General features: G+C 38.0%; 1 protein-coding gene across 2 annotated transcripts in view; it reads right to left on the bottom strand.

The window, feature by feature from the left end:
• The window catches only part of zbtb16a (zinc finger and BTB domain containing 16a), a 436,887-nt gene that overhangs the window by 408,308 nt on the left and 15,605 nt on the right, over window positions 1-12,974 (bottom strand). The window lies entirely within an intron of this gene.

Here is a 12,974-nt window from a genome sequence, read left to right as displayed (position 1 = left end):
ATTTTTGAGCTATAAAACCGTCTGTAATCGTAGAAACGTAAGGCAGAGCTGCTTAATGTCACACTGTGAAACATTCCAGGCAGAGCAATGAGTTACAAAGCGTAAATTTAAACTATTTTCAGGGTTCAAATTTGGTCTCACGGTATAATATTTATTGCGATATTTCGGAGAGGCTGATATAATTGCATACAGGACACGTTTCTGCTTTTAAAATAGCTTAACAAGATTTTGGTGTGAATTATTTCCATCACATTCCCAAGAATTCCAGTAAACACATATAACTGCATGTCGTCTGCACTGAAATGAATCATGGGATATGTAGTTCTCAGTGTTTATAAACTGTTGCTACTATAAAACCATGCATTTAAGCAAAGGAACTTATAATTCGATATATTGTGACAGGTCAGGTCAGATCTGTGGAGAGGTACAAAAGGGCCTGTTTTTCAAGGTATTTTTGAGCTATAAAATCAACTGTAATTGCAGAAATATAAGGTAGAGCTGCTTAATGTCACACTGTGGAACATTCCAGGCAGAGCAATGACATATCCATAGAAACGTGGCAGACTCCAAACCAAAAAGCTACACAGCGTAGCTTTAAACGTTTTTTAGGGTTCAATTTTAGTCTTCACTTATATATTCTGAGCATCCAAATTATTCATGACATTAAAGGGACAGTCAGGAATTTTGTACATAGGACCTCATTTCCTAGTGAGTCAGAGTGTTGTAGACGTGCGGAGACACTTTTTTAAATATTCCATCCAGTCCTTGTATTTGCAGAAGTCGCTGGTGCTAGGCTAGTGCATGTCAATGGCCATAGTTATCCTGCCACTAAAAACAGTCTTACCCACTCCACAAAACACCCGAAGCAAATCTATTATTACACCAGACTGTCCATGTAAATGTCTGTGTTGATAGAATAATGTTTGAAATAAAACGAACCTTGCAATGCTTGAATTGTTGCACGTTGAGGGACTATTTTCTCATATATCAGTCCGCCGCTCCCAAGCTTTCTATCAGGAAGTACAACTCACTGCTGCTGCTCAGACATAAATCCTTCAAATGCAAGGTTGGTTTTACTTCTTAAATTATTCTATCAACACAGACATTTACATGGACAGTCTGGTGTAATAATAGATTTTCTTCGGGTGTTTTGTGGAGTGGTTAAGACTGTTTTTAGTGGCAGGATAACTATGGCCATGGACATGCACTAGCCTAGCACCAGTGACCTCTGCAAATACAAGGACTGGATGGAATATTTTTAAAAAGTGTCTCCACACGTCTCCAACACTCTGGCTCAGGAGGAACTGACGCCCTATGTCCAAAAATTCCTGACTGTCCCTTTAATGTCACACTGTGAAACATTCCACGCAGAGCAATGACGTACCTTTAAACTATTTTCAGGGTTCAAAGTTATTCCTCACTTACTTTACGAATTCTGAGCATCCAAATTATTCACGGCGTTGAGGTAACAAGTTAAAGCGCAATGTGAAGTGAGCAGAGTCTAGCATGCTAACAACACACTTCCTGATTATGCAACTTAGTTTGTCCTCAAGAGCTGCTTATACAATATATCTGTACTGGGGTAAGACACATTTGGCTCAAATATATGTCATAAAAATATTAGGGATGTGACAATAATAAACAAAAATATTGTGATATCGTATTGTCAAAAGTCGCACAATAACATCGTGGACTGCCACAATATCACAATAATTACAAGTTCCTTCGCTTAAATGCATGGTTTTATAGAAGTAACAGCTTATAAACATCGGGAACTACATATCCCATGATTCATTTCAGTGTAGACAACATGAAGAAATATGTTTTACTTGAATTCTTGGGATTATGATGGAAATAATTCACACACAAGGTATTTTAAAAGCAAAAAAAGTTTCCTATATCTACAATTACATTAACCTCTTCAAAAATATCGCAATAAATATCGTATCGTGAGATGTGTATCGTGATAATATCGTACCGTTGTGGATTTATAAAGTGAAGTTCAGAGTCTGTTTATGCAAAAATACTTTTTTCTCTAAGCACCTACATACAACAAATTTTCCAGTGCTATACTTCACAAGATTTTGGGGATTTGTAGACTTATTATTCTAAGCCTGACTTATTAAAGATTTGCGAAATTTGAAGATTTCTGAAGATTGTTTTCGGTAAAATCCAGTTTACTCAAATACTAAATAATCCTGTGTGTTTTTTGTATCAAATAAGTCGACAAAATGAATAAAATAAATGATCATATGTCCGAGATATGTGCGATTTTTACGATTTGATGCTTTCCTACATGTAAATACACAAAAACATCACACGAGGAAAGACTTGTAATACATTTCGTTCTTTTATTTACGTGATTTATAACATTATTTTCCCATTCACCTGCAGCGTGTGACCATAAAAGACGACATTTGGGCGCGGGCTGTGCAGTGTTTAGTCATCTGAATGCACAGATAATCAATTTTAACAACAAAGCCGGTGTAGAATTTGAATTTAACTCCGAGATGAGATTGTCCCGAGCAAACAGATTAACTTAATAATGCGAGGGGTTGCGTCTAGAATTACAAGGAGAGCGGGCGATTCATTTGGTATATTCAGAGTGTGGGGTTCGTGCCGTGTGTCTGTGTGTTCACTGCGGACTGTAAAATAGCCCGGACAGAGGTTAGAGTCGATAAGACCAGCTCCCTGTTTGACATTTTAGCAGAATATGTTTGTAAGTTTGCGGAATTTGTTAAAAACCCACTGGAAAAACACGTGCGAAAAGCTCAACGTGCATCATAAGACATTAAAAAATTTAAACTAAAGGGCTGGTACCTGATTTTTCTGATGTATTTACACAAAATATGTCTTGCTCCTGTAAAAATATATTACATAAGCAGCTCTTGGAAGTCAAAATAAGTCTGCTGTGTACTATCAGGAAGTGCTCTGCATGCTAGTTGTTGTTAGTTTTACTGTATCTCTTTGATTTATACATTTATACATATATAACAATGATCTAAACTTCATTTTTTAAAACAGTTTGCGTTGGCATAACTCAAAAACATGGTCAACATAAGACCTAACAACTAGCATGCTAATAGTGTACTTCTCGACACTGCATTTTTGATAAAGGAAACATCCAGATTTTGAGGTATTACTGGACAAATCTCCACAGAAAAGTTGAGTCCACTACCGTTTCTATGAATATATTACATATTTCGTTGTAAATTTTAGTTTTTGGAAAGCTCAAATTAAACTTTGGGGTTGAGGTTCTTAACAAAGAAGCAAATTAACTAAAAAGTGAACCTTGGAAATTCAAAATGATTCTTTATTTTTTCTTATGTTACCAAACCATTAGCATTTACATCTGCTGATCTCTTAATCACTAAAAATATAATATATACATAATAATTTGAACATTCTGATGACCCATCTAGATCTAGAACTAATTTTTAAAAATAGATTAGGTTGGCATAACTCAAAAATATGGTGAAACTAACATCTAACAACTAGCATGCTAACCGTGTACTTCTTGACACTGCATGTTTGATAAAGGAAACATCCAGATTTGAGGTTTTACTGGACAAATCTCCACAGAAAAGTTGAGTCAACAGTTTTTTCACTTCATGTACAGTTATATTTCAGATTTTGTCATAAATTTTACATTTTGTGAAGTTCAAATACAATTTTGGGGGTTAGAAATTTTTATTTTTCCATCCTTTTTAACACAGAAGCAAATTAAGTAAAAAGTGTTTCTTGGAAATTCTAAACTGTTCTTTATTTTTTTTTATAATGTTGTAAAACCATTAGAATTTATAAGGCTGTAACGATATCCAAATCTCACGGTACGATATTTACTGCGATATTTTGGAGAGGGACACTTTTTTGCTTTTAAAATACCTTGACAAGATTTCTGTGTGAATTATTTCCATCATAATCCCAAGAATTCAAGTAAAAAACATATTTCTTCATGTTGTTTGGACTGAAATGCATCATGGGATATGTAGTTCCCGATGTTTATAAGCTGTTGCTTCTATAAAACCATTCATTTAAGCAAAGGAACTTGCAAGTCGATATATTGTGACGGCCCACGATATTATTGTGAGACTTTTGACGATACGATATCACAATATTTTGGTTATTGTTACATCCCTAAGCATTTACATCTGCTCATCACTTAATCACTGAAAATATACTCAAAATCACGGTAAAACTAACACCTAACAACTAGTACAGTTCTCGATTATTGGGCAATAAAAAAACACTGATTTCAAAAAAATCATATTTTGCACTTGTAAAACCATACTATTTCACAAATTTTAAACTATTTTACTGTTTAATTATCATAAAATGCAGGTGTAAAGTTGTTTTTTTCTAGTGAACAATATATAGGTAAGTTAAAATGACTTAAATTAAGAACTTTTTCCTTTATTTGAGTCGATTCAACTTGACAAGTAAAATTATCTACCATTGGAATAATTGTGTTTTTCTTAATTCAAGCAACATTTGATTTTGTTTCTTATTTTAAGTGAAAAAAAGTGTTGTTGTTTTTCTTTTTTTAAGTGTAGCAAGATGCATTTTCATATTTTAAGTACAAAAAGTCTTATTCCACTGGTAGATAATTTTACTTGTCAAGTGAAATTTACTCAAATCGTGATAAAATTCTCAATTCAAGTCATCTTAACTTGACTAGATTTTGTTTTTTGCAGTGCAGTTTCCCTTGTGGATCAATAAACCTTTTAAAAATCAACTACCAAAGCTCTTGCGTAATTTCTCTGTTTGGTTGTTGCGCCCCCGACCACCCCGTTTACTCCGGGTGGGGTAGTTTATGATATAATCCAGGACACTGTGGAATGAAAGAGCCGCGCTAACAGCAATTTATACAGGAAGTCGCCACTTTTGGATCGAGCCCGAGCGCCACACGGGTTTCACACCGGTGACCTGTGCCACATCTGGAACCTATTCTGGTCGTGTTCGAGTTGACCTGGCTGCACCGAGAAAACTCCAAACTTTTTTCTTTTTTTTCTTTTCCTTTCTTTCTACCCCCAAACTTTTTTTTTTTCATGCATTTGTTGGTTGAAGCGGTGACCCTGACACGGGAGGCAGTTGGGAAATGATGTGTAATTAGTCGCAGGGAACATGACTCCTTTTGGCTTAAAACGTGCCCTCAAATCACGGGCGTTTGAGCCAGTTTGACAAGGTCTAGGAGCCAGGAGCTACGAGCGAAATGCCAAGCGATTAGGAGTGATTTCTCTTTTCGGCTTTTGTGATACCCCCGTGTTTATAATCACATTTTTTCTGCAGATATTGTCGTCGTGAGTCATGATTTCATTGTTATGACAAGTCTAATCGAGATCAAAACATGAAGAGAAATAAATAAAAGATCACGAGAAAGAAGTATGACAAAATAAACAGAAACAAAGCTGAGGACGTAACTTTACTGCACAATTTTGTCCCAGTTTGAAACTTTTTTAACCTGGGTTTACACTGGTCTAACTCTAGTAACTTTAGTTATTTGAGGTTCATCTTGCATCAGTATCAACATTTATACTTGATTTTTTTGCTTTTAATTACAGTATAAAGTGTTTTGTAGTCGCAGTTTGCATGCTAGTTGTTTCTGGCATTAAAGTGACTACAAAACTTCGCTTTTTTTCACTTAATTCTGGTGAGAAATTAGGATATTCTGAAGTCATTAATAAATAAAACTGTTTTAAGATCGTAAAAATCATGTACAGAGCCTCACAAATGGATAAATACTAGTGAAAGTGCTTTGAAAATCAGATGAACAATGAAAAAATTTGCTTTTTCATGACTAAAATTTATGTTATTTATAAAACATGCAAATACTAATCAGTTATGTTTAGCCACTTTTTCTCCGGTATGTTTATTGTCTTTATTTTTTGTAGTATTTTATCAATTTTTTGTTGTTTTCATAGAAGTTACTCCCATTTTTCCTGATATATTTCTTATTCCTACTTAGTTATTAGCTGGCTTCTAATTTTTGCCTATTTTTGTAAATATTTGGCAAAGCATTCTTTTTGTCGTCTTGTTATTGGTCTCTTTTTTTTTTTTTTTTTGCGCACATTTTGCCAAAAAAGTATCACTGCCCAGACGAGTGCTTAGTCAGACTTGAAGTATTAAAAAATTGTAAACAAAAACCTTCGAAATTCCAGACTGGAGGCAAAAGCGAAGTGGAACATGATGTGAGTTTGTGTATTTAAAACACAAAATCTGAAAAAAATCCAGTGAAATTTGGAGAATGAAAACTGCTCAGACACATGTGAGTGATATTAGAGCTCGTTTAAAAACATTTACAATTGTGTTTTATGTTTTTTTGTTTTTTTTTGACATGAGAGGAGATTGTGATAGACAGTCTGCTTTTTTCACAAAGAATAAATCCAGATTTTGAGGTTTTACTGGACAAATCCTCACAGAAAAGTTAAGTCCACAAATCAGGACTAAATCAGGACTGGATCAGGACTAAACCAGGACTGGATCAGGACTAAACCAGGACTGGATCAGGACTAAACCAGGACTGGATCAGGACTAAACCAAGACTGGATCAGGACTAAACCAGGACTAAACAGACTATCAGGACTAAACCAAGACTGGATCAGGACTAAACCAAGACTGGATCAGGACTAAACCAAGACTGGATCAGGACTAAACCAAGACTGGATCAGGACTGGATCAGGACTGGATCAGGACTGGACCAGGTCTAAACCAGGACTAAACCAGGACTAAACCAAGACTAAACCAAGACTAAACCAAGACTAAACCAAGGACTCTAAACCAGGACTAAACCAGGACTAAACCAGGACTGGACCAGGACTGGACCAGGACTGGATCAGGACTGGACCAGGTCTAAACCAGGTCTAAACCAGGTCTAAACCAGGTCTAAACCAGGTCTAAACCAGGACTGGACCAGGACTGGACCAGGTCTAAACCAGGACTGGATCAGGACTAAACCAGGACTGGATCAGGACTGGATCAGGACTGGACCAGGTCTAAACCAGGACTAAACCAGGTCTAAACCAAGACTAAACCAGGTCTAAACCAAGACTAAACCAAGACTAAACCAGGACTGGACCAGGTCTAAACCAGGTCTAAACCAGGTCTAAACCAGGTCTAAACCAGGACTGGACCAGGACTGGACCAGGACTGGACCAGGACTGGACCAGGACTGGACCAGGACTAAACCAATACTGACCAGGACTGAACCAGGACTGAACCAGGACTAAACTCAACACAATTTTAAACCTAAAACATCCCCAAACTCGGATGAAGAATAACACTTTAATTCACTTTTTTGGTTGTAAAATCTTAAATTTAACGACCTTAACCGCGTTTTAGTCCAACCCGTCTTTACCGCTTTAATTCCCCCATCCTGATCTGAACCCTACAAATTGAATTCTAACATTTTTTTTTTTTTTTCCATGACTTTCCCATGACTGGGCACCTCACACGCGGACTATATTCTCGCTCTTCCAGACTGCGTGCGTGCGTGGGAACCCTGATCACTCGCGGCTCGTATCTTTTCATGTGCTTTGACGGCGGAGCAGACAGCAGTGATGCAATGTTTGGTTCCAGCGCGGCACTCTGGGTAGGCGGGCGGGCGGGGGCCTTACACGCGCCCAATATTAAACTGCGCCGTGTCTGCCTATCAGCCCGTCCAAATTAACCCATTAGTATGCCAGGGGCGCAGCGCGGCGAGATCAATGCGCCGGGCGGCTTGGAAATCTCCTTTGATACACCATTTCCCAGCTTGAGCGACTTGACGAAATAACTCTTGAAACAGTGGCAACCGAATTTCACATGCCAGACTTTTCACGAGATCCACTTTAGACATGATGAGACTTTGTTTTGGTATGAAAGGTGGATTCAGAACTGTTACTCGTGTTTGATTTTTTGAGATTTTTTTTTTTTTTTTTTTGGCTTCTATTACGTTTTGGCCGATAACAGGAGTGATGGGGGCGAAGAGCAGGGAGGGACATTCAGGAAAATGGTGCGTTTTTAGGAGTTGGTGAGGAGAGGATCTGGTGGAGGACAATCAGGGACGGTTATCCAGAGACGTAACCGGGAAAAAGGAGAAGAAAGAGGAAAACCTGAGAGCCACAAACACCAGGAGTGAACCAGGACTGAACCAGGACTAAAGCAGGACTAAAGCAGGACTAAAGCAGGACTAAAGCAGGACTAAAGCAGGACTAAAGCAGGGCTAAAGCAGGGCTGAACCAGGATTGAACCAGGACTGGATGAGGACTAAACAAAAACTGAACCAGGGCTAAACCAGGACTAAACCAGGACTGGACCAGGACTAAACCAAGTCTAAACTAGGGCTAAACCAGGACTGAACCAGGATTGAACCAGGACTGGACTAGGACTCAATGACGACTGGACCAGGGCTAAACCAGGACTAAAGAAAGAATGAAAAAGGACTGAACCAGATCTAAACCAAGGCTGAACCAGGGCTGGACCAGGAATGGACCAGGACTAAACGAAGACTGAACCAGGACTAAACTAGGACTGAACCAGGACTGGACCAGGACTGGACCGGGACTAAATAAAGACTGAACCAGGACTGAACCAGGACTGGATGAGGACTAAACAAAAACTGAACCAGGGCTAAACCAGGACTAAACCAGGACTGGACCAGGACTAAACCAGGATTGAACCAGGACTGGACTAGGACTCAATGATGACTGGACCAGGACTGGACCAGGACTTGACCAGGACTAAAGAAAGAATGAAAAAGGACTGAAAAGGGACTGAACCAGATCTAAACCAAGGCTGAACCAGGAATAAACCAGGACTGAAACAGGATTGAAACAGGACTAAACCAGGTCTAAACCGGGACTGAACCAGTCATGAGCAGAGTATAAACACAAACTCCTCTCCTCGACTTTAATGTCTCCATGGCGATCTTACCGTTTTGCTCAAAATGTTCCACGTTACCACCATGATGCCAGGTTTACAAATTATTATTATTATAATTTTTTGAGCAATAAAAACAACTTCAACTGAATGAATAATTAAACTAGATATGCCATACTGTGGAACTTTCCAGGCAAAGCAACAGCATCTCCATGGTAACAGACCCTACACCTCTATGCATTTTTATGAAAACTAAGTGTGCATAAGTGTATAAGCAGCTCTCGAGGTCAAAATAAGTCCACCGCGTCCTGTTTGCATCTCATTCTAAAGCACTTTGCTATCTGGTAATCAGGAAGTGCGCATTAGCATTATAGATAGTAGACGAAACTCTGCTCAGAATGCATAAGGAGTAACTTTGGACGTCTGCGAAATGTTTAAAATGAACTTGTTGCTTTTTTAAAACTGTAAAAATCAGATCCTGCTCTTTTAAAAACGCCGTTCAGTTCACTTTATTTCCAGACGGTTTTGTTGTTTTATTGTTTTGGCTGCGTCCCCTCCCGTCTTCTCCTCCCGACTCGCCGTGAAATCCGAACAAATGGGCCCTTAAAATGAGCTCATAGTGGCACATTTACAAAATATTGAACTGATTTTCTTAATAAGCACTCACGCTCAAGGCTCGGTTTGAAGTGCGCACAATGCAACCTCCTTGACAAACACAGCACCAGTCGCTACCGAAAAAGAAAAGAAAATTGAAAAAAAAACAAAAAACTCCAAGGACACCGGTCTCACCAGGAGCGCGGCGCTTTCTGCGATCGACAAAGAACGAGATTTTGTGACACTTACGAGGATTAAAATGTGGGGGTGCTAGTTAAGAATCTCCAAATGAACTGCAAACGGCGATTCGGGCAAAGAAGTAAAAACTAAAAAGGCCAAAATATGTCCAGAAATCACAAATGTTTGACTCACTTTAACAAAAAATGATGCGCGATTTAAATATTATTTCATTTCTGATTCGATTATAATTTGGTGTTTTTTCCAGTTTAAACGTTATGATGACTCTGATCAAAGTGAAAGTGGTTTAAAATGTGATTGAAAATAAAAAAACGTGACAAAGAACAAGGATAAAACTTGGAAGAACTCGTAGTAACAAACAAAACAACAAAATAATCCAAAGAAGCATGAAAAGTAAACAAAAACATGACAAGGAAACAAGCAAAATGGAAGTTTCCTGGATTGGAACTTATTGGGTTCAAACTCTCAGCTTTGACGTATTAAAATGCATTTTGCGCAAATTTAGACGTAGTTTTAACAAGTATAAAAACGAACTACTCTTAAATGGCGAAAGTAAACAAAAACATGACAAAGAAATGAGCAATGTACAAAAAATGTATTATTTTGATTTGTATTATCTTGGGTTCTCACTCAGCTTAATTAAGCCCAAATTTAGTCATGACATGGACTCGAGTCAGACCTGAGTCACTATTTTTAGGACTTGAGACTTGACTTGATAAAATGGACCAAGATTTGGGACTCGACTTAGACTTGAAGGTCAGTGACTTGATGCTTCTCCTAAAAAATATATAGATGTTTTTTTTAGAAAATGCTTTTGTTTTTTCAATTTTTTTGTTTTTCAGTTTTACAGGAACAAACTAGAACATATCGCGCCCACTTCTCTATTTGTTACTTTGGATGTAACTGAAGTACTGTAATACAGTATCATCAAATATACTACAGTAATATACAGTACAATACAGTAAAACAGAGGGAACTACATAGAACATGATCCTTCCATTTCAGTGCAGATGACATGACAAAATAACTGTTATTTAGTACTGAAAATCTGAATTCTTTCTGTTCTGACCGAAATGATTCACACAAAGATCTTGTCAAGACATTTAAAAAGGAAAAATTACCATTTCTACAAATCTTTATAAATACTCATATATAAATATACCATGACTTTTTAAGTGCAGTGAAGTGTACATTTTATATAAATTGCAAAAACCTAAGATACTTTGGTTTAAAGACTTGAAATGACTTGAAGCTCAAAGCAAATGACTTGGACTTGACTCGAGACTTGACTTGGACTTGCCTGTATTTGATTTGGGACTTGATTCAGACTTGAGGCTAAAGACTTGAGACTTACTTGAGACTTGCAAAAACAATGACATGGTCCCAACTTCTGAATTTTAAACTTAGACTTTTAAAATCAATTTTAGACGGTTTTAACCCAGATTCAGACTTGGTTTTAACCCAGATTCAGACTTGGTTTTAACCCAGATTCAGACTTGGTTTTAACCCAGATTCAGACTTGGTTTTAACCCAGATTCAGACTTGGTTTTAACCCAGATTCAGACTTGGTTTTAACCCAGATTCAGACTTGGTTTTAACCCAGATTCAGACTTGGTTTTAACCCAGATTCAGACTTGGTTTTAACCCAGATTCAGACTTGGTTTTAACCCAGATTCAGACTTGGTTTTAACCCAGATTCAGACTTGGTTTTAACCCAAATCTACACTTTGTTTTCACCCAAATCTACACTTTGTTTTCACCCAAATCTACACTTTGTTTTGTCTAACCCAAATCTAGACCTCGTTTTAACTCAAATCTAGACCTCGTTTTAACTCAAATCTAGACCTCGTTTTAACCCAAATCCAGACTTCTTTTGACCAAAACTCACACTTCGTTTAAACCAAAATTCACACTTCATTTAAACCGAAAATTAGACTTCGTTTTAACCCAAATCTAGACTTCGTTTTAGCAAGTACAAAACCAAACTAGTCTTAAATGACAAAAGTAAACCAAAACATGACAAATTAGCAATATAACAAAATGGAGGGATCCTGGTTTGGGGCACATTATCCTCGCTTCACACTTTCAGCTTTGACAAGTCATAACTTCACTTAGCCCAAATTTAGACTTGAAAAAGCACAAAAAAGAGCCATCCTCCAGTGACATCCATATCTCCCAGCGGCGGTTACAGCACAAGTGGGGCTGTCCTGGATAAAAGAGCGCTGCTTTGGTAAGTACTCGCGAGCTGCTTCTTCTACCTCGCAAACTGTGGCTAATTGCCTCAGACAGTGGCTTATACGCAGTCACCTGGGTGTTGCTATTACGGGATGAGACGGAGGTTGCCAGACACTCGCGTTGGATCTGCCAGAATTATTTACATTTTACACATAGCAGCGAGCTTATTCTCCCCGTGGGCCGTGATAACCATTTGAGATGAGAAATATTAGCGCCGCGAGGTCGTGAACGTAAACAAACAAGTGTTAAGTGTGTACGCGCCTCGGCCTGTTGTTGTTGTTGTTGTTTTGACACATTGACAATTGATATTTTTCGCAGTGAAGTCGCGCTGGGGGTGTTCTACCTGTAGGCGATCGCTAATGGGGGGATTGTTGAAGCGTTACCATGGCGACACAATGCACACATTACCAAACACTGGCAAAAAAGTTTTAAGATCCTAGTCTATTCTACTCAAATAAAGTAGAATGTTCCTGATTTAAGTCATTTTAACTTGTTTTTTCCAGGGTTTATGGTGAGATTGTGTTAAAATAAAGCACAGATTAAAGTCTAATAAAGCCTCAGACGGAGCAGTGCCTACAGTTAGCGGCACACACCCAGAGAATGTCAATGACACCAGCTGCAAAGTATCAAAATATTACAATAAAACTGTATATGAAATATGAATGAAGTCCATTTTTGTACTACTGCTACTACTACAACGACGACTACTACTACGGTGACTACTACCCATATGAATACTACAACTACTACTACTACCCCTACGACTACTATTACTACCCCATGACTACTACCCCTTCGACTACTACTACTACTGCTACTACTACACCTACTACTGCCCCTACTACTACTACTACAACTCCTACTCCCACTCCTCCTACTATTATTGCTCCTACTGCTACTACCACTACTATTACTGCTACAATAACTATTACCCCTACCACTACTACTACTACTAGTATTACTACCCCTACTACTACTCATACTACTCCTCCTCCTACTACCCCTACTATTCCTAAACCATTACTACTACTACTACTACTACTGCCCCTATTCTTAAACTACTACCACTAATACACCTACTACTACTCCTA

This window comes from Boleophthalmus pectinirostris, unplaced genomic scaffold, assembly GCF_026225935.1.
Source record: "Boleophthalmus pectinirostris isolate CB_2022bp ecotype Guang Dong unplaced genomic scaffold, ASM2622593v1 HiC_scaffold_12, whole genome shotgun sequence".
NCBI classification, from domain to species: Eukaryota; Metazoa; Chordata; class Actinopteri; order Gobiiformes; family Gobiidae; genus Boleophthalmus; species Boleophthalmus pectinirostris.
The sequence above is the reverse complement of the archived record's forward strand: the minus strand, read 5'-3'. Positions and strand labels throughout refer to the sequence as shown.